Source organism: Nycticebus coucang, chromosome 21 (genome assembly GCF_027406575.1).
Source record: "Nycticebus coucang isolate mNycCou1 chromosome 21, mNycCou1.pri, whole genome shotgun sequence".
In the NCBI taxonomy this organism is placed as follows: Eukaryota; Metazoa; Chordata; class Mammalia; order Primates; family Lorisidae; genus Nycticebus; species Nycticebus coucang.
The window spans coordinates 3398927-3420180 of NC_069800.1; the positions used below are offsets into that span (position 1 = coordinate 3398927).

A 21254-nucleotide genomic window follows, 5' to 3' on the forward strand; every position below is an offset into this window, starting at 1 on the left:
TAAAGTATCACAAGAATGGAAAAGCAAGTATCCAAATGTACGTAATACTAATATGAAATCCGTGGATGAACAAACACACGAGCACATGAGAGAAAAACAATTAAACTCAAGTGAGGGGGAGGAAAGGGATGGTGGGGGGAGTATGGAGGGAGATTGGTGTGCTCTCACGTAACAGGCACAATGTAAGCGTATATTATGCCCCGGAGGAGGGGCACAACTACAACCTGGACTTTACCTAACAAATGCAAATAATGTAACCTAATTGTACACTTTAAATCTAAAATTAAAAAAAATTAAATTAAAAAAATTAAATGTAATTTATATTCTACATATTTATTATTTTATTAACTATACTTAGTGCTCCGATTGTTCTAATAGAGAAAATTGAATTTATAACAAACTTAGGAGGAAAAATGCAAATTGGAAAGCATGAAATTTTTATTCTAATATAGCATCTCAATGTAAAAATGAGATAATAGGAGATAAGAAAAGGAAAAAATAAAAATTTCAACAAATTTTCATATTGTTAATCCTAGATGTACTACATGCTATTAATTTCAATGCCAAGTAGTTCATTCTACTTTCTAAACCTAATACCTAGAAGAAGGCTCAACGAAATTAATAGACCTTTTCCTTTTAATGGAAATATATTACAATGAGAATGACTTTATGAATTCATTCTGCATGAATGATTAACACCTCATTCTTTTCACTTTCTCTGTAGGTAAAGCAATAAATATTTGGTGCTCACTGAGTAGTTTATAATAAAAATAATATAAAATATTACAATATCTACTTCTCTCTTTTATTTTATTATTATTATAAATGCCCACCAACCCAGGAATGGATTAACAAGCTGTGGTATATGTATACCATGGAGTACTATTTAGCTATTAAAAAAAATGGAGACTTTACATCCTTCATATTAACCTGGATGGAAGTGGAAGACATTATTCTTTTTTTTTATTTATTTATTTTTTTTTTTATTAAACCATAGCTGTACATTAGTATGATAATGGGGCACCATACACTTGGTTCATATATCGTTTGACACATTTTCATCACATCAGTTAACATAGCTTTTGTAGCATTTTCTTAGTTATTTTGCCAAGACCTTTACATTCCACATTTACTAGGATTCACATATACCCTTGTAAGATGCACTGCAGGTGTAATCCCATTAGTCCCCCTTCTTCCACCTCCCTTCCCCCTCCCTCCCCTCCCTTTCCCCTTTCTCCCTATTCTTAGGTTATAACTGGGATATAGCTTTCATGTGAAGGTCCTACATTAGTTTCATAATAAGGGTGAGTACATTGGGTACTTTTTCTTCCATTCTTGAGACACTTTACTAAGAAGAATATGTTACAGCTCCATCCATGTAAACACGAAAGAGGTAAAGTCTCCATCTTTCTTTAAGGCTGCATAATATTCCATGGTGTACATATACCACAATTTATTGATCCATTCGTGGATTGATGGGCATTTGGGCTTTTTCCATGACTTAGCAATTATGAATAGGGCTGCAATAAATATTCTGATACAAATATCTTTGTTATGGTGTGATTTTTGGTCTTCTGGGTATATGCCCAGTACGGGGATTACAGGATTGAATGGCAGATCTATTTTTAGATCTTTAAGTGTTCTCCATATCTCTTTCCAAAAGGAATGTATTAATTTGCATTCCCACCAGCAGTGCAAAAGTGTTCCCTTTTCTCCACATCCACACCAACATCTCTGGTCTTGGGATTTTGTGATATAGGCTAGTCTCACTGGAGTTAGATGATATCTCAAAGTAGTTTTGATTTGCATTTCTCTGATGATTAAAGATGATGAGCATTTTTTCATATGTCTGAAGGCCATGCGCCTTTCTTCTACAGAGAAGTTTCTCTTCAAGTCCCTTGCCCAGCCTGCGATCGGATCCCTTGTTCTTTTCTTGCTAATGCGTTTGAGTTCTCTGTGGATTCTGGTTATTAAACCCTTGTCGGAGACATAACCTGCAAATATCTTCTCCCATTCTGAAGGCTGTTTGCTTGCTTTCCTTACTGTGTTCTTGGCTGTGCAGAAGCTTTTTAGTTTGATCAAGTCCCAATAGTGTATTTTTGAAGCAGCTTCAATTGCCCGGGGGGTCTTTCTCATAAAAAACTCGCCCAACCCAATTTCTTCAAGGGTTTTCCCTACACTCTCTTCTAGTATTTTTATAGTTTCATGTCTTAGGTTTAAATCTTTAATCCAGTGAGAGTCTATCTTGGTTAATGGTGAGAGGTATGGGTCCAGTTTCAGTCTTCTACAGGTTGCCAGCCAGTTCACCCAGCACCATTTGTTAAATAGGGAATCTTTTCCCCACTGAATGTTTTTAATTGGCTTGTCAAAGATTAAATACCGGTAAGTAGCTGGATTCATCTCTTGGTTCTCTATTCTGTTCCAGACATCTACTTCTCTGTTTTTGTGCCAGTAGCATGCTGATTTGATCACTATCGATTTGTAGTATAGTCTGAGGTCTGGTAGCGTGATTCCTCCTGCTTTGTTTTTATTTTTGAGTAATGTCTTGGCTATTCGAGGTTTTTTCTGATTCCATATAAAACGAAGAATTATTTTTTCAAGATCTTTAAAGTATGACAGTGGAGCTTTAATGGGGATTGCGTTGAAATTATATATTGCTTTGGGTAGTATGGACATTTTAGCAATGTTGATTCTTCCCAACCATGAGCATGGTATATTTTTCCATTTGTTAACATTCTCAGCTATCTCTTTTCTTAGAGTTTCATAGTTCTCCTTATATAGATCTTTCACGTCCTTTGTTAGATAAACTCCCAAGTATTTCATCTTCTTTGGCACTACTGTGAATGGGATAGAGTCCTTAATTGTTTTTTCAACTTGACTATTGTTGGTATATATAAAGGCTACCGATTTATGAATGTTGATTTTGTAACCTGAGACACTGCTGTATTCCTTAATCACTTCTAAGAGTTTTGTAGTAGAGTCCCTAGTATTTTCCAGATATACAATCATATCATCTGCGAAGAGTGAAAGTTTGATCTCTTCTGACCCTATGTGGATACCCTTGATCGCCTTTTCTTCCCTAATTGCGGTGGCTAAAACTTCCATTACAATGTTAAAGAGCAATGGAGACAATGGGCAGCCTTGTCTGGTTCCAGATCTAAGTGGAAATGATTCCAATTTAACTCCATTCAATATGATATTGGCTGTGGGTTTGCTGTAGATAGCCTCTATCAGTTTAAGAAATGTCCCTTCTATACCAATTTTCTTGAGTGTTCTAATCATGAATGGATGTTGGATGTTATCAAAAGCTTTTTCTGCATCGATTGAGAGAATCATATGGTCTTTGTTTTTTAATTTGTTTATGTGCTGGATTACCTTTATAGATTTATGTATATTGAACAAGCCTTGAGACCCTGGGATAAAACCAACTTGCTCATGATGTGTGATTTGTTTGATATGTTGCTGGATTCTGTTTGTTAGAATCTTGTTGAATATTTTTGCATCTATATTCATTAGTGATATTGGTCTATAATTTTCTTTTCTTGTTGGGTCTTTTCCTGGTTTGGGGATCAGGGTGATATTTGTTTCATAGAATGTGTTGGGTAGTCTTCCTTCTTTTTCTACCTTTTGGAACAGGTTGAGTAGTATAGGTACTAATTCCTCTTTAAAGTTTTGGTAGAATTCTGACGTGAAACCATCTGGTCCCGGGCTTTTCTTTTTGGGGAGATTTTGCATGGTTGATGATATTTCTGAACTTGATACGGGCCTGTTCAACATTTCCACTTGTTTTTGATTAAATCTTGGAAGGTGACGTGTTTCCAAGTAACGGTCGATTTCCTTCAAATTTTCGTATTTCTGAGAGTATAGTTTCTTGTAATATTCATTAAGAATTTTTTGGATTTCTGAGGAGTCTGTTGTTATTTCATCTGTGTTATTTCTGATTGATGAGATTAGAGATTTTACTCTTTTTTTCCTGATTAGGTTGGCCAAAGGTTTATCTATTTTGTTGACCTTTTCATAAAACCAGCTTTTTGATTTATTGATCTGTTGTATTATTCTTTTGTTTTCAATTTCATTTAGTTCTGCTCTGATTTTGGTTATTTCTTTTCTTTTACTGGATTTGCGGTTGGATTGTTCTTCCATTTCCAGTCTCTTGAGATGTCCAATTAAGTTGCTTACTTCCTCTTTTTCCATTCTCCTGAGGAAGGATTGCAGTGCTATAAATTTCCCTCATAGAACTGCCTTTGCTGTGTCCCAGAGGTTCTGATAGTTCGTGTTTTCATTGTCATTTTGTTCCAGAAATTTGGCAATTTCCTTCTTGATCTCATCTCTGACCCAGCTATCATTCAGCATAAGGTTATTTAACTCCATGTTTTTGTATGTGTATGCAGATTCCTGTTGTTACTCATCTCAAGTTTTATTCCATTATGGTCCGAGAAGATGCATGGAATAATTTCTATTCCTTTAAATTTGCTGAGGTTAGACTTGTGACCTAAGATGTGATCGATTTTGGAGTAAGTTCCGTGGGCTGATGAGAAGTATGTTTATTCAGTTTTGTTGGGATGAAATGTTCTGTAGATGTCAGCTAAATCTAAATGCTGGATGGTTAGATTTAAATCTAGAATTTCTTTACTCAGCTTTTTGTTGGAGGATCGATCCAGCACTGCCAAAGCAGTGTTAAAATCTCCGACTATTATAGAGTTGGAGGAAATCAAGTTGCTCATGTCTGTTAGAGTTCCTCTTATAAATTGAGGTGCATTCTGGTTGGGTGCATAGATATTAATAATTGAAATCTCATCATATTGAGTCTTACCCTTAACAAACATGAAGTGACCATTCTTGTCCTTCCTTACTTTTGTTGGTTTAAAGCCTATTGTGTCCGCAAATAAAATTGCAACTCCTGCTCTTTTCTGGATACCATTTGCCTGAATTATGGATGACCATCCTTTCACCCTGAGTCTGTATTTGTCTTTTAAGTTAAGATGTGACTCTTGTATGCAACAAATGTCTGGCCTGAGTTTTTGTATCCAGTCAGCTAACCTATGTCTCTTTAGAGGGCAGTTTAAGCCATTCACATTAATGGAGAGCATTGATAAGTTTGGTGAAATTTGGGGTATTGAGTTTTTTGAAAGTCCAGTGGGCATTTTTAATCCTTTTGCCATTGTGGAAGTTAGAGTTTGATCAGAAGTTTCTGAGTGAGTTTACTTTTGTAGTAGAGGATTGGGTTGGTTATTATGGAGGATAGGTCTGAGAATATCCTGAAGAGCTGGTTTGGTTATGGCAAATTTCTTTACCATACGTATGTCATTAAAGTATTTAATTTCTCCGTCGTAAATGAAACTCAGTTTAGCTGGGTACAAGATCCGGGGTTGAAAGTTATTTTGCTTGAGGAGATTAAATGTTGATGACCACCCCCTTCTGGCTTGAAAAGTTTCAGCAGAGAGATCTGCAGTCATTCTAATGTTCTTCCCTTTGAAGGTAATAGATTTCTTTCTCCTGGCAGCTTTGAGAATTTTCTCCTTCATATTAACTTTAGTGAAGTTAATTATGATATGCCTGGGGGATGTCTTATTGGGGTTGAGTCGTGCTAGGGTTCTGAAGCTATCTGCTATCTGAATTTCAGGTTCTCTAGGCATGTCTGGAAAATTCTCTTTCATAATTTCATGCAGAAGGGCCTCTGCGCCCAGTGAGGCCACTTCATCTGTTTCAGGAATTCCTATGAGACGGATATTTGCCTTCTTCGAGTTATCCCAGAGCTCTCTGAGTGAGTGATCCATTTTTGCTCTCCATTTCTCTTCCTCTTTGAGAGTTTGGGAGCGTTCAAATGCTTTATCTTCGATGTCGGAGATCCTTTCTTCTGCTTGGTCCATTCTGTTACTAAGGGATTCCACTGTATTTTTCATATCTTTGAGGGCTGCAAATTCTTGTTTCAGTGTGTCTAAGTCTTTTGTGGTTGTGTCTTTAAATTCGTTAAATTCTTGAGACAGCTTTTGAATTTCTCCACGAATTCCTAATTTCATTTTGTTAATCTTGTTTGCCATCCAAATTCTGAATTCGATTTCTGACATCTCAGCCAGTTGTTTGTGAATGGGATCTTCAATTACATCTGCCGTATCTTTCCTTGGGGGGGGTTGATCTATTCTGGTTATTCTTGTTACCTGTGTTTTTCTGCTGATTCCGCCCCATGATTGTTTTACTCCCTTTGATTTTCCTCTAGTGTTTTGTCGAGGACCCATACAGTGCTGTGGCCTGAGAAACTGGGGCCCTGTTTGTTGTAGAGTAGCTAAGTGGTTCTGACTTGTTTTCAGCTGGTTTCTATGTGACCCTAGTGAAACAGTTACTCTGGCTTGAAGTCTCAGCTGTGGAGAAATACCAGCAATTAAGTCACCCCACCCACCACAGGCAACAAATGGAAAAGGAAAATCAAACCTTCCTACAACCACACACCCAGGGCACCACCTGGATAGTCTCCTGGTGAGTGACTCAGTTCAAAAAGTCCAAGTCAATTTTCTCAGTCAGCAGCTCCTCGGGTGGGAGAGTTCAAGAAGTCCCTGGGAACTGGGTCACAGGGGTCTGGTGGCTGCTCTAAAAGGCTTGCTCCAGTGCTGCGTGGAGTCAGGAAGAGCCACCAGTAAATAGATCAGTCTGGGAAGATTGATGCCTCCTTCCCCTCCTCGCAGCTCTGTCACACCCAGTCTCTGCTAGCCGCACAGGGCTGTGACCCAATCAGTTGTCTGCAGTAAGCAGATACTCCAGGGGTTTGCACCTGCCTAAGTCACAGGGTAGTCTGTGTCTGCTCGACTAGGCCACTATTCTCTGTCTTTATCCAGTAGGGAGTGGTGTGGCGGGTCAACCTCGGGCACTTGATGGAGGCTGGAGGTGTTCACTCAGTTCCAGCCCCACCCTTAGTTTATGTTACTGGGTGAAGGGAACAACCCTGTGGGAGTTTGTTTCTGACCTTCCCAGATTCCTCTGCAGAGGAGAGGCTGATTTGAGTTCCCAGAACCTGTGTCTCAGGCCCTGTCTTTAGTCCTGCGGGTTTGTATTCGCAGCACGATCAGTTGTTGGCTGTAGCCTCTTGGCCTCCTTTGTCTATGGGCTGGTGATCCCCTAAGGGCCAGGTGCATCTTAGGCTCAGTAGAGCAGTTCTCTGGATCAGCCCTACCCTAGGAGTTTCCCGGCTCTGCGGGTGTGTTTTCTAGTCCCCGTGTTCCACCCAGGTTGGTACCGTCTCAGGAAAACCCTTTACTCACGGGGCCTGTGTTTCAGTCCCAGGTCCATTCCATGGTGGTTGCCATCTGAGAAGATGCTCGGCCTCATCTGGTTGCCCAGGAAGACAGGAGGAGAGGCTATGGGATATCTGGGGGTGGGCCTTGTTATTGCTGAAGATGGCTGTTGCTCTGCACCTCGGGGCACCACCGCTCCAGTCTAATTCCCTCTCAGCCGACTGTTGTCTTCTCGCTCCTTTGCTACAGTGTCAGCACTGGCCAGCTGCAGTCCAGGTCCTGTCTATACCTCTTGAGAGTTCACCCAAGAATCTGGACTCCTGAGGGGGCAGGTCTCCAGATCACGGAGTGAGAGAGGAGGGGGGGGTGTTAGGAGCTCAGGGTTACAGGTCATAACACCAAGCTCATTGAGTCCAAATGAACAAATAAACAGATACAAAGGTTACCAGGCACATGGGCCCAAAGATACAGAGATAGACGGAAACACATAAACATACAAGCAATAGCCACGACAACAGCAATATAAGAACAACTGAAATAAAAACAGTGATAATCGTAAAATAATTGAAAGAAAGGAAAAAAAAAAGAGAAAAAAGTGGTGTTAGAAGGAATGTTAAGTGAGAAGAAAGAAGAAATTAAAATTAGAAGACATAGAAATAAAAAATGTATCTATATAAAATGTAATAATAAAAAATTATCGAAATCTCCTCTAAGAAAATGGTGAGGAAAAATCAGACAAAAAGAAAACAACAGCAAAAAAAAAAAACCATGAAAACCAAAAAAAAAAAAAAAGGCACCAACTGCAAAAATATTCTTGTGGTAGAAATATACCTATAAATGTCTATATGTCTGCTGTAGGGATCAACTTTCGTAGGAATATATTCATACTGCGATATACTTTCTGGACACCAGGTGGCGCTGTGAGTGGTTTTGAGACTTATACCTGGTTTATAGTTTATACCGTTACCATGGTAACCACCTTCCATGGCCAATCGCCATTTTGGAGTTTCTGTAAAAGTTTGTCGCCTAAGAATTGTGCAACCTCGGCTGTTCTCCTCGGGACAGCACTTGCGACCGACTCTCCCACTCAGTGCAGGTGTCCACGCTTCCTAAGTTCCTCCACTCTGCTCCCAGGTTCCCCTGCAAACTGGCGACTGCAATCGGCCATAAGGGGAGTGGTGCTGAGTTCCCGCGGTGTCTCCTGTAGCTGGTTCCCGCGGCTTCAGTTGCTCCGTGGCCCCAGAAGCCAAAGCCGGTCCTGGGCTTCAAGCCGTTCTGTGGTTGGCGCGCTTGTGGGATTTATTCTGAGTTTTATGGTTCAGAGTTTTGGATGGGCGGCTGCCAGTTCGCTGCACAGTCTGAACTGCCAGCTCCCTCCAACACCTGGGGGAAAGGTGCCTGCCCTTTTGGGTAGTTCAAAATGTCTGTTTCCCAGGCAGGATCCCTTCCCTTGAATTGTCCAACAGTTTGCCCAGCTCCCTGTGGTTTTGAGTGGCTCTCCTTTCGGATGCCTCCCTCAGTTCAGGATTAATTACTTGTCAATTGGATTTTGTCAGCATTTACAAGCTGCTGACCTCCGTGGGGGAGGGGCCTGCTGGCCGGCACGGCCGAGCAGGGAAGATTCTCTACAACAGAGTGTGTGATTTTAAATTAACCCTCATATATAGCAAACTGCCAGTTCGCTGGGCTTCTCCAGCTGTCTGTCCACTCCAATAATCCACAGACAGGGAAGGTCCAGACTGCCTTTCCTCTCACCTGGTGGCTTGGGAGAGGTGGGCTACACGTCCGTCCTGTCCGCCATCATGCTCCGCCTCGGAAGACATTATTCTTAGTAAAGCATCACAAGAATGGAGAAGCATGAATCCTATGTACTTAATTTTGATATGAGGACAATTAATGACAATTAAGGTCATTGTGGGGAGGAAAAACAGAGAGAGGGAAGGAGGGAGAGGGATGGGGATTGGTGTGTGCCACACCTTCTGGGGGCAAGACATGATTGTAAGAGGGACTTTACCTAACAAATGCAATCAGTGTAACCTGGCTTATTGTACCCTCAATGAATCCCCAACAATAAAAAAAAAAAAAAAAAGTAATATAAAAAAAAAAAATATTTCCAGGTTCTTGATACAGCCCACATAGCTTTTGCTGGTGATTCCTTCCCTGCAGGGCAGGATGTGAGAAAAACCATAAGGAAATTTGGATTTCATAATGCCACTTTTGAAAGAAGGAATAAAAAAGGACCTATATTTATAAAAAAATCTGTTTCCATGGGCCACGCAGCAGAAACGTCTAGGCCTCTCTTTAATAATGGTATTGATGGTGAGAACTTCAGGTCAAAGGAATGCTCTCCTAAGGACTAGAGAAAGGGCTTAGTTAGACCAGTGAATGTGGCCACTTTGATGGCTGCCTACAAACAAATACATTTAATATTTTAAGAGGAACTCACTTTAAGTTGTGACAATTTAAATAAACTCATGAAAACACAGTCCAATTATAATAAAGGCAATACATTGTCATAAGGAAATTATAGCCCACAGGTTATAATCCAGTTACCATGTAGAATAGAACATTTGCCTCTCGTGAGGATAGGTGTAAGGGGTGCTAGGATCAGAGGCTAAAGACGTCACGAGTTTCTGTCCATACTATGCACCCATGAAGTCTGTCCTAAAGGAAATAGTTGCATTTGGGAAAGTCTGAGATTGCCCAAGACCCTATTTCTTAGCCTCCAAGTCAAAAGCATATTTTTCTTTCCAGAAGTTGCCCCATGCCTGGCCGGGGTCAGGCTCTCATTTCCAAACACGGAGACCGCTGACCATCTCCAAACTTCACGCATCAGCTAGTTACAAGAAAGCTTTGAAGTGAGGTGGTTTTCTCTTACAATGACAGCTCTTTTTTTTTTTTCTGTCTATGTTAAATAATCAGCTGGGGACCTTTAAGCAACTGCATGATGTGGGGCAAATTTCAACCTTTCTGGATCTTTGTTTCTTCCAACGTAAATAAGGAGGTGGGCCACGAAGATACTCAGGTGTCTTCTAACATGAACGTCTGGGGTCTGAACTCCTTTCCTTTTCTCCAGTGTCTACCCTGTGCTGTGTGGGCAAAGTACAGACGCACGTGACACTGATGAAGACTCGGATGTTGATTCCTTGTAGCCACCTCTCACGAGGCTAAACTAACCACAGAAGGAACAGGGAATGACACCTGGGGTGGGATTCAGAGACATCCACAGTCCTGGCTCTGACTTGGCAAGTGACCAGCTCCCCAGAGGTTTCCAGTATTCGCGTCTAAGACCAGGAAGTGACTGTGGTTGCAAACTGTTTCTCCTGAGCCCTTTTCCAGATGCCTGGCAGAGGGGAGGGGCACAGTGGGAAGTGGACCCTGGGCTGCTCACGGCCACTGTATGGCTGCTCCTCTGTGTCACACATCGGCCTTTTGTAAAAGAACTGGGTCTAAAGACAAGGCACTGCCATGGATAATTTGGAAGCCACTGGGCTGGGTGATCCAGATTGGACATTTGATGACTCTACTCCCCGGAAGCTATCTTGCCTTGATTGCTAGACTTACACAAATGACAAATGGGTTTAGGTAAATCATTAAAGTCACAAAGCTAAACATGAATCACTGTTACAAAGGATTCCTTGTCTCTCCCCTGCCCCATTTCATCCGGGCTCTCGATGCTGGACTTTAAACTTCCACGTACATTATTCATTCTAGCTCACAAAAGGGGAATCCAGAGAAGTTTGCGGAAAGCAGGATTACTTTTTTCCTGTAATGAAATTCTACTTTCTGACTCAGCGCCGATAGCACAGTGGTTATGGCACAGCCACATACACCGAGAGTGGCAGCCCGGGCCAACTAAACAACCGCAACAAAAAAATAGCTGGGCGTTGTGGCAGGCGCCGGTAGTCCCAGCTACTTGGGAGGCTGAGGCAACAGAATCGCTTAAGCCCAAGAGTTTGAGGTTGCTGTGAGCTGTGATGCCTCGGTAGTGAGGACAACATAGTGAGACTCTATCTCAAAAAAAAAAGAAAAAAAGAAATTATACTGTTCTGTTATTCTGTACTGGCCATGGCAGCTCATGGGTGGCTCTCAGCAGTTTAAAAGGTCAAGGTAAGAGGATTCCTTGTACCCAGGACTTCAACCCCAGACTGGGCAATAGTTAGACCCCCATCTCTACATAAAGGAAAAAAAAGTAGGCGGCACGGTGATGCATGTCTGTTATTCCAGCTACTTAGGAGGCTGAGGCTCCTAAGCTCATCTGAATCCAAGAGTTTGAGTTTTCAGTGAGCTAGGCTGATGCCACTGTACTCTAGTCCAGGCAACAGAGTAAGACCTTGTCTAAGGAAAAAAAAAAAAAAAGAGAGAGAGAGAGAGATTCTACTACTTTAAAATGTCCAGGGGCTGTTCCTGTGGCTCAGAGGGTAGGGTTCTGGCCCCACATACTGAGAGTGGCGGGTTCAAACCAGCCCCTGGCCAAACTGCAACAACAACAGAAAAATAGCCAGGAGTTGTGGCGGGTGCCTGTAGTTTCAGCTACTCAGGAGACTGAGGCAAGAGAATCGCCTAAGTCCAGGAGTTGGAGGTTGCTGTGAGCCATGTAACACCACGGCACTCTACCGAGGGCAATAAAGTGAGACTCCGTTTCTACAAAAATAAAAATAAAAATAAAATAAAATGTCCAGATAGGGAGTGGAGTATGATAAGTGGGGTCCCCAAATATTGCACAGTAAACAATATTTAGATGTTCTACTGGTCAGCCAGGCTCCTGTAATCCTAACACTCTGGAGGCTGAGGCAGGTGGATTGTTTGAGGTCAGGAGTTGGAGACCAACTAAGCAAGAGCGAGACCTCTGTCTCTACTAAAAATAGAAAACCTAGCTGAGCATTGTAGCGGCACCTGCAGTCCAGCTACTCAAGAGGCTGAGGTGACAGGTTCACTTGAACCTGGGTCTTTGAGGTTGCTGTGAACAAGGCTGATGCCACAGCACTCTAGCTGGGGCAACAGAATAAGACTCTATTTCAACAACAACAACAAAAAAAAGGATATTCTAATGGCAATGAATATAAAATAATTAATGTTTTTGCAAAAGGCTTGCTTTATTTGCCAATTAATATGGCGTAGAGTACTTTGAATAAAAGCATGATGGGTTATGAGTCTGAACTGAATTGAATTGAATTGAACGGTGTCCCCTCAAAAGATGTTGCAGTTTTGGCCTCTTCATTCCCTCCCAACCTGGGATTGTGATCTTATTTGGTAAAAGGGTCTTTGAGGAGTTACTCAAGTTAAAATGAGGCCATTAGGGTAGGTCCTGATCCAGGATGACTGGGGATGACTGGGGTCCTTATCAAAGGGGAAATCTAGACAAAGAGGGACCGTGGCACAGAGGTGAAGCCACAAAGAGAACGTCATCCACAGGCTGAAGATCCCTTGAAGCCACCAGAAGCCAGGAGGGTGGAGTGGGTTCTCTCCCACGGTCCTCCAAGGGACAAAGCCCTGACAACACCTCGATGTCAAAATGGAACTGGGAGAGATTAAATTTTTTTCTGTTTGTTCCTTTGGTGTTTTTTGAGACAGGGTCTCACTCTGTTGTAGAAATGAGGGACACAGAAGTGCTGCAGTTTAACATCATACCTTACAACTCTTGACCGAGGCAATCCACCCACATAAATGGGATCCTTATCTAGATGATTGCGGTCAGAAGATACTCCCAGAGTCTTGCCTTGCTTAGTCTCTTTGTAACTAGTGTTGTACGTGATGACCGCTAGGAGACCTAAAAGGAGGTTGAAAGGAAGAGGCAATGAAATGAAAATCACTTTCTATATTAAAGTAAAATGCACACATCTGCTGACAGAGTTCATTTACGAAGACATCAACTTTTAAATTCTGCAAATTTGACCAGCTGATGTTCTGGGCTATTAAAAGACAAGTGAAAAATCTTCTTGACCAAAGTCAATAAATCCAATATACACGTTGATAAATGACAGCAGTACGGGTGTGGAAGAAAACAGAATGGATTCAATGTTTGATCTCAATTCAGCATTTAATGTTAAATAATGTACGTGGGGGCTGCGCCTGTGGCTCAAGGAGTAGGTCCTGGCCCCATATACTGGAGGTGGCTGGTTCAAACATGGCCCCAGACAAAACTGCAACAACAACAAAAAAATGTAATTGGAAACCACAGCTAATTATTATACTATTCCTCCTGCAAACTGTGAATTTTGTTGCTTAATATACCAAAGACAATGGCTTTCAATTAGAATATTATTTAAGAATGCCTAGGAAACTAAAGTAGAATAAGGATTGCTGCTTTTAGAAGAATTTGACGGGCAGCAGCCAAATCCATTTGGGCACCTACCTTGTTTCCGGTTTCGCTGAAAGGCAATTTTGTACCAGGTCATGTTGTTGTAACATCTGTCTGTAATAAGAGCAAGGGGTCCCGAACCCAGGTAAACAGTAACTTTCACTCTGCTGTGGACCAACTCGATGGATATAGTCTTTCTGTAAAGAAAAGAACACATTTCCCCATGGCTATATCTGGATCCCAGGTGTCCCTTTCCCTTCAAGTCAGGAATGGCAGAAACCCAAAATCAAACTCAGAAAACTGGATGTGGCCCCATCACCAGACGTCTATGCTATAAAACTAAAAATGTCCATGAAGGTTTTCTAGAATACTACACAAATAATTATGAAAACATCCTAGTTGCTATGAAAATCTACACAAATAAGAATGAAACCATCTTCGTTGCTATGAAAATTTACACTAATAAGAATGAAACCACTCTTGTTGCTATGAAAATCTATGCAAATAAGAATGAAACCATCCTCATTGCTATGAAAATCTACAATTTTCATAAGAGAAGTGGAATCTCTTTGGATCTTTTTTATTCAGACTGATAAATGGGCCAGTCCTAAAAAATAAAAGTAGAGGACGGAGAAATGGAAATTACCAGCACATGAGAGGAAGGTGGGATCATGACATTCCTATGAGTGCAATTTAAATAAGGTCCCTGTGGTTGCAGTGAACATAGAACAAAACATATTATTTGAACTCAAAACTTAATAACAAATGTTTAACTGATATGTGTAATGACTGGAAGACTGGTTTCCACTTGGTGCTCTTTTATACATCCCAAAGGTTCTTTTTCTTTCTTTTTTTTGGCCAGGGCTGGGTTTGAACCCGCCACCTCTGGCATATGGGGCTGGCGCCCTACTCCTTTGAGCCACAGGTGCCGCCCAGTCCCAAAGGTTCTATAGCAGTGGTTCTCAACCTATGGGTTGAGACCCCTTGGGACTGTATTAAAGGTTCGCAGCATTAGGAAGGTTGAGAAGCTCTGTTCTACAGTAAATTCATATTAACATAATAAATAAATGATGCAAAATGGGGATATTGTATGACATACATACCTATATATTAGTATATGTTCATAAACTTGCATGGCGTACAAATGTATGATTTAATTAGAAAATCCTCACTAAACAAAAGTAAATTCATAGCAATACAAACGTGTGTACATGGGAGGGCTTTGTGCCCAGACAGACTCTTACTGTGCGGTTGGAAGCCAGGTAGAGAAGAAGTCCATTGGGTGAAAAGGTACTGAAGAGCATTATTATCTGAGTCACAGTCGCCCGAAGCGTTTTCTCCACAAGAGAGTACCCACTCCCATCAAAATGGAAGGAAGAGTCTTCATTCTGGGAGCTGCAAAGCAGAAGAGACCAGATACAATCCATTTTCAAGACAGTTAAGAGAACAAACAATAGGTTTATTGATTTCTCCCTCACAAAATTTACGGTAGAGCTATTAGTCATAAATTGATAACATTAATACTTTGATCACATTAATTAGGGAAACCAGCATACATTAGAACCTCTTGAAGTTGACCACTCAAGGGAGTGTAACAAATTGGTCAACATACAGAGGTGGTCACCATAAGAAACTAGGCCTACTATACTGATATGTACATGTGGTGCATGTCCTGTGGTCCACCACCTCCCTACACTGACCACTCCCTTAAGTTGCCCTAATTTTCATACACCAGACATGCATCACAAGTACTCAATGTATAACAGGCCTAGGTCTTTATGTTGACCACCTCCGTATGTTGACGTGTTTGGTGCAGCCCCTTGAGTGGTCAACTTACAGAAGTTCTACTACCACATGCTTGCCTCAAGTTTAAGCCAGTTGCTTTATAAGGAAAAGCAAGTTAATGTAGGCAGTGTTCACTCTAGTAAGAAGAAAGTTTTTCACAGGAGGATAATGCTATAAATATTTCTACTTATTTAGATTTGTTTGTTTGTTCTAGTTTTCTTCAATGTAACTATCTTTTCTTAATTCCAGTGCCCTCAACAGAACAATTTTTATATTGGCATTTATCATCTTGTGCCGTTTTATTTTTTAACTCACTTCATTTATTTATTTAGAGACAGAGACTCACTCTTTCCCCAAGCTAGATTGCCCTGGAAATACTTTAGCCTACAACAATCTCAAACTCCTGTACTTAAGTGATCCTCCTGCCTCAGCCTCTCCAGTAGCTGTGACTACTGGCTTCTGCCATCATGCCTGGCTAATTTTTCTATTTTTAGAAAAGGCAGGGTTTCTTCTTACTCAGGCCGGTCTTGAACTCCTAAGCTCAAGGGATCCTCCCACCTCAGCCTACCGGAGTGCTAGAATTGTAGGTGGGAGCCACCACGCCCAGCCACCCTCTGCTGGTTTTAACTAATACATCAGGTAAAATAGTATTATATGGAAAACAAACATGTACCAGAAGGATCATTAAAAAAATCATTGAGGCTTTGCACCCGTAGTGCAGTGGTTACGTCAGCAGCCACATACACCGACATTGGCGGTTTCAAACTCGGCCTGGGCCAGCTGGACAACAATGACAACTGCAACAACAACAAAATGGCCGGGTGTTGTGGCGGCGCCTGAAGTCCCAGATACTCGGGAGGCTGAGGCAAGAGTTTGAGTGTGACGCCACAGCACTCTACCAAGGGCAAGATAGTGAGACTGTCTCAAAAGAAAACAAGAGAAAATCATGGATATCCTCAAAAATCTGCCTGATGAGTTTAAAAACCTGCTTTACTTTGTGGGGTGAATGTATGGCTTACACAGACCTGCACCGGAGGGCCAGGGCACTGCTCAGGTAAGCATGTTCCACACCAGACCTGCACCGAGGGCCAGGGCACTGCTCAGTTAAGTGTGTTCCCTGGTCTTCCTCCTATACTTCAAAAGGCTGACTGGACTCACTGTTCATTTAGAGTAATTCATCTGGGACACAACATAGTTATGTTTTAAAAATAATTTTTTGGACTGTAACATAGGGCTTGAGAGTAAAATTAGATTAGGATGGTTTGGGGGTAAGAATTCACGTTCTCCCTAAGTGAAGGTGTAACAACCAAACCCAGTGCCTCATGTCCCAGCAAGACAGGACATCCAGTGAGAAGAAAGAGTCCCCAAGCTGAGGAAACAAAACAAAATAAAGAACAGCAGTGCTTTGTAAGCCTGAGGTTTCACATTTACAGCTACCTGCATTCTTGCTTTTTCAAAAAGCAAGAGATCATGTGATCTCTTTTAGGAGGTGTAATTCCCAGGAAATGCACTCTGCATAAATTCTTAAAACAGTGTGGTTTGATTCTGAAGTTTTTGTGCTAAAACCTTTGGCTGCAGTCACAGACTCCAGAACCAGATGCCTGGAGTTCAAATCCCAGTTTCCCAATTTACTAGCTGTGAGAACTCAGAAAAGTTACTTAACCAGTGTCCCATTCTCTTCATCTGTAAAATTTCTAATAATAGAACCTCTCTGGGAGTGCTATGCATGAGTTAGAATACATAAAGTTCTTGAACCGGTGCCTGGCCCCCAGCAGATGCTCACACTACATGAGCTCTTCTGACTCTGCTGTGTTCCGAGCTCCTCCCTACGCTCCCTCCATCAGGCCTATTAAAAGCTGAGACACCTCAAAGATTACATGCCTTGCCACAGACACACCCCAAGAAACTGAAGTTTCAAAGAAAACTCTGGATATCTGTCTTGTCCCTGTGCAGACACCTTCTCTCCCAGACCCTGAAAGCAATCTTTTCTCAGGAAGGTGAGTCCTGAGCCCTTCCCTTACCAGGGCCTGTTCAAGCCAGGCAGCTGTGCAGGATGAATTCACATAAAATGATGACTGATGAGACTGTCTGCAGGCTCGTTCCCCTGGGGGCAGTGTCATGTTTCTGGGGCCTCCCCACGTCCCCGGGTTCTCAGGGGCTACTGCAGGATTTTGTTCTATGACCAGAGGCTCATATGAGTCTCCAGTTAGCCCCGGGGCCTGTACCCAAGGGGGCCATAGGAAGATGGCTCCAGCCTTGTGCCCAGTTGAGGGACACAAGACAGCACTTTGTGGATAGCTCTGTTTTTCAATTTGGAAATGCCCCCATTATTCTGAGGGCACATGTGGGAGCCACATAGTCAGCAAACCCAGCTATCAGTCCTGTGAGTCTGGAGGACTCACCAGCCCTCCCTGATCTCCAGCTTGTCATTCCTGAGATTCAGATAATCCTGTGTTGACCTTAGAGCAAGTGTGTGGGGGTGATGTGGGGTGTGAGATAATCCTGGGCCTTGTGTTCAGGCTGCTGCCTCTGCTGCCCTTCACACACCTTGGCACAGCCCCTCACAGCTGCTTTTTGTATACAGGCCATTTCCCTAACCATGAGCTATCCCAGGAGACAGACTGTGTGGCTGATGTAGACTCAGCCAGTGCCTAAGAAAAGGCCCTGGTCCAAGGTCAGCTGGTGGCCAACACTGTCACCACAGCCACTCTTAAGTAATGCAAGGATTGTGCCCATTAACTAAATAAAAGAGTTTTTCTATATTCATTTTAATGAGAACTGTTAGAATTAGTGATTAATTTTATAATATCCTTTTAGAATTTAAGGGATTGTTCACAATTATAAACAGTGATCCCACATAAAGAAGTGTTAAAATGTAGTCAAGGAGGAATAAAAAAGAAATCAGCATGTTGACTTGCTATGTGAGTTACACTTATGGGTTAACACTCATAAACTTTTTTTTTTTTTGTTAGAGACAGAGTCTCACTTTGTCACCCTCAGTTGAGTGCTGTGGCATCTCAGCTCACAACAAGTTCCAACTCCTGTGCTTAGGTGATTCTCTTGCCTCAGCCTCCCGAGTAGCTGGAACTACAGGTGCCCACCACAATGCCCGGCTATTTTTTTGTTGCGGTTTGACCGGGCTGGGTTTGAACCGGCCACCCTCGTTATATGGGGCCAGCGCCTTGCCCATTGAGCCAAAGGCGCTGCCCCACTCATAAATTTTTTAAAAAATCTAAAGGATATCAATGGAGCACCCTCATGATTTCATAATGGTAAATTACACAAAGAGGAAAAATGCAAAATGAATTCTAATCACAGTCAGCCAAAGTGAATTATTATTAAAATTAGGTTGTTATTCCTTCTAAAGTTTTTGCCTAAGGTCAGGGGAAGGGGGTGGGGTTTATAATGAAGACAGCTCAATCCATTCACAAACAGACTCAAAGCCCCCCATCTGTGTCTATATCAGTACCTGCTAAAGTATTTTCTGCATGCTCCTTTTAAAAAAGGGTTCAGGGTCGATTCATTTGGAAAATTCTGCAACTCCACCTTCTCCTCAGGACTGGGTTACCATGCATATTAGCACACCAATGATAAATACAGGCTCAGATAGCCTTGCAGCAAAAAAAGTTTAATTTTCTAACTTAGTGCTTCCAAAACATTCATGATCAGGATATCTATTATAGGCTATCTATTCATGTCCTACCAAACTGGTATTCTTTACAAATACCAATTACTGGAAATGTTGGCCAATAAACACAAGAATAGCCTGCTGACTTGTTCAGTCTGCAGAAAAGCGCAATTCACTAAGCCCTAGTTTTCTTTTTTTTCTTTCTTATTTCTACTTTATTCTTTAATTTTTTTTTTTAGTAATCTCTGTAATTTTAAAGAGACCTTTGAACATTTTGTTGTTTTTTTCCAAAGACCTGGTTCTTGGATGTATTTTTTTTTTATTAAATCATAACTGTATACATTGATATGATCATGGGGCATCATACACTCGCTTCATAAACCATTTGACACATCAATCCTGTAATTCCTCTGCTGGGCATATACCCAGAAGAACAAAAATCACAACATAACAAAGATATTTGTACCAGAATGTTTATTGCAGCCCAATTCATAATAGCTAAGTCATGGAAAAAGCCCAAGTGCCCATCAATCCACGAATGGATTAATAAATTGTGGTATATGTATACCATGGAATACTATGCAGCCTTAAAGAAAGATGGAGACTTTACCTCTTTCATGTTTACATGGATGGAGCTGGAACATATTCTTCTTAGTAAAGTATCCCAAGAATGGAAGAAAAAGTACCCAATGTACACAGCCCTACTATGAAACTAATTTGGGACTCTCACATGAAAGCTATAACCCAGCTACAACTTAACAATAGGGGGAAGTGGGAAGGGGGGGTGGGTAGAGGGAGGGGGATCGGTGGGATCACACCTGCGGTGCATCTTACAGGGGTATTTGCGAAACTTGGTAAATGTAGAATGTAAATGTTTTGGCACAGTAACTGAGATAACGCCAGAAAGTCTATGTTAACCACTGTGATAAAAATGTGTCAAATGGTTTATGAAGCCCTAGTTTTCTTGAGCTGATAAGTCTCTGTGGTCCACCAGCTGAGTGTGGCAGCTGCCCTCTATCCACAAGCCAGGCCGTGTGTTATCAGGAGGACACAGCATGTCAGGCTCCCTCCTCCTCCTCCTCATCAGTCAAAGGTCCTGGGTGGGTGGGAATCTGTGGGGCAGGTGTTTCAATGAGAACAAAACTGACCACACAGAAAACTGACTTCCTCCTTCCAACAAAAGACGAAGAGCCAGCAACCATCACCTTCACTCAGGGCTGTAACTGGAGGTCAGGGGATTCAAAATAACCCTGAAGATGACAATGAAAATAGGGGACATTGTAACAGCTAAAGTAGGGGGACATTTTCCAGATTAGAAACATTAAAATGTTCTGATTAGGAAACTGCTGTTAACAATTTTCCTTTCTAACCGTGAGGTTTCAGCAGGGGTGGGAAACCTGCAACCTTAGGGAAACTTGTGGCCTTCTAGATCCTTAAGTGTGGCCTTTGGACTGAATCCAAATTCTACAGAACAAATCCTTTAATTAAAAGGGCTACAGCAGGGAAAGATGATGCTTTTCTTAACTCCTTTGGTGCTTAAAAACAATCATGAAATCAGAAGGCTATAGGGTGGGGTTGGAGCATTTTTCACGTTACAATTACTAAATTGCTGGAGAGTTCCTTGGTAGGAACTCTGTGTAAGAAAAAAGAGACAGAGTCTCACTATGTCCCCCTCAGTAGAGTGCTGTTGCATCACAGCTCACAGCAACCTCAAACTCTTGGGCTTAAAATGCCCGGCAGTTTTTCTATTTTTAGTAGAAATGAGGTCTCCCTGCTGCTTGGGCTGATCTCCAACTCCTGAGCTCAGGCGATCCATCCACTTGGCCTCCCAGAGTGCTAGGATTACAGGTGTGAGCCAACTCAAGTTGCTTTTAACTGATCTTGTCACACTTGCTGTTAATTACAGATATTTATCTGAACAGAGCAGCCCCTTAGATGAGAGAACTTAGATGTTACAATTCTCTAATAGCAAAAGACAATTTATTGTCTTAATTATTACAGTGCTAGAAAGCAGACCTTACTTACTTAAGGGACTATAGCTACTTTATTACAAAATAACAGGGCAGGTATTGAGCTTGGTGAGATTGAGTTATTAAATGCCTCCTATTATATTAATATGTGAAAAAAGATGTTCTCCACTTACAAATGCATTTCATTTCTAGAATTATACAACTTGGTTAGTAATAGGAAAGTATTTATCTGTAAAAACTGTGTACACAAATACCCCTCATTCTTGGAGGAATAGTGTTTTTTTTTTTTTTTTTTTTTTTTTTTTTTTTTTTTGAGACAGCCTCAAGCTATCGCCCTGGGTAGA

The 21254-nt window shown here is 41.6% G+C and overlaps 1 pseudogene; it reads right to left on the bottom strand.

Moving 5' to 3' along the window:
• LOC128574183 (laminin subunit alpha-1-like) overlaps positions 1 to 16064 on the bottom strand; it is a 32376-nt pseudogene extending 16312 nt beyond the window's left edge.
• Positions 16065 to 21254: the final 5190 nt, after the last annotated feature.